The sequence below is a fragment of the Nyctereutes procyonoides genome, unplaced genomic scaffold, assembly GCF_905146905.1.
Source record: "Nyctereutes procyonoides isolate TBG_1078 unplaced genomic scaffold, NYPRO_anot_genome, whole genome shotgun sequence".
Taxonomy (NCBI): Eukaryota; Metazoa; Chordata; class Mammalia; order Carnivora; family Canidae; genus Nyctereutes; species Nyctereutes procyonoides.
Genome location: NW_026575125.1, coordinates 72,640,510 through 72,642,254, shown reverse-complemented (window position 1 = coordinate 72,642,254; position 1,745 = coordinate 72,640,510).

The following is a 1,745-nucleotide window of genomic DNA, read 5'->3' as shown; positions in this document are numbered from 1 at the left end:
CCCCAAAAACCCTTACTTTGTTGTGCCCAGACAAGTCCACTCATTAAATTTGTAAGAATGTTTCTACTGACTTAGTATTTAGTATTCTAACTTAGTAACCTATTTCTTCTACAATTAAGTGACCAAAAATGAATAAATTGTTGTTTTGAATTATCCAGAAACTTGTATGACTTGAAGGATTAGTAAGATCCATTTTCAGTAACTAGTCTGAACAAAACAAAGGTGTCATGAACTCACAGTGGCTAATCATGTTCCATTTGTTAATTGGACATCAGGAAAAAATAGTACTGGGTACTTACATAGGAATAGATTAGAATATCCCTGCTGTTGCTGATTTCCTGGATTTCAACTACCTAAATTAAATTGAATAAGGCTTTAGGAAAATGCACAATTGAATCTGGATGATTCCTTAGACAATCGCTGACCATAAAATTTGATCTTCATTGACTCCGATTTGGAATCTTAGGGTTCCTTGAAACTTATGAATTCCTGATGAGAAGGGCTTTGCTCTTGGTTTCAATGTCTAAATATATCAATACTTCAAGATATGACTGCTGCTAAAATCAACATATTAAGGCCTAGAATATTCATGGAAGTAGGCAGAAAAGGTAATGATAATAATAAATCCTATGTATAATCAACATCCAAGCCAGAATTAGGGATGAGCAGGATACCCAGAAATCTCCTCAGTTGTTTTGAGCAAGTTTTTCTTCCTAGGTTGTAATATGAAGTAGCTTATTCAGCAAACCTTTGTTGGTAGTAAATGTTTACATCAGAGTAGAAAAATCCCTCACAATTTCAATGTCTCTCATAAAGTTGATTATCTTTGCATTCTTTTGCTTGACATGTAAGCAATATGCTATTACATTCTCTAAGCCTATGGCAGGCTTTTAATTCACTTGACCATAATCCTAACCCAGAAGGGGGTAGGATTCTGAGAATACAAATAGGCTCAAAGAATAGTTCCAGTGGAACTTTACTAATTATTAAGGCATCTCTTAACCTCTTGAGGTTGGCCTGATGGAGAGAAATCATGTTCCTCCTTAACACCACTATGAGAGAATACTAGGCAGGAGGAGCCATAGGTTAGAGCAAGTGGCACTAATTATTGTCACATCTATCTGCGAGGCAGCAGGCAGGGGCAGGCCTAATGGGCAATCTGACCTCTTACGCTCTACATCTGGTCCTCTTAAAATAAGTGAGAAGAATGTAAAAGTTTTAGGGTTTTCTATGTTTTAATTTCCCAGAATAAATTTGGTTATAGGGGGAAGGCTGTAGGTTAGTGATTATCTAGAAGGCAGAATTAAATGTATTTTGTTCACTTGATTTCTATTTTGTTTTTATTTCATTTTGAACATGTGAAAAATTGGTGGCTTTTTAAACTTTTATGGTTGACTACTGAGACTGAAGAGTTTTAAGACAGGTAAATGTCAACAGTCTCTTGTGTTGCCGATACACCTGAACCAGTGCCAATACATTTTTGTCTTAACTCTGAATGGTGCATGTGAATAAACCTGCTATTGATTGAAAAAAGTGCATTCTGATCATTGGATTTTTCTAAACTAAGTACATACACTGCTCTACTAGGCTCTTTGCTTTGTGGGCCTTCTGACAATTTTATAGCTCTAAGCATGGACTATTTTCTCCCAGTAAACTCAGAAGCTCTAGCAAGTTCTCAAAGGGAAAATCTTATTATTCCTGCTGGAAGCAAACAAAGCAAAAAACTAAGTTCTAGAAAACATTGC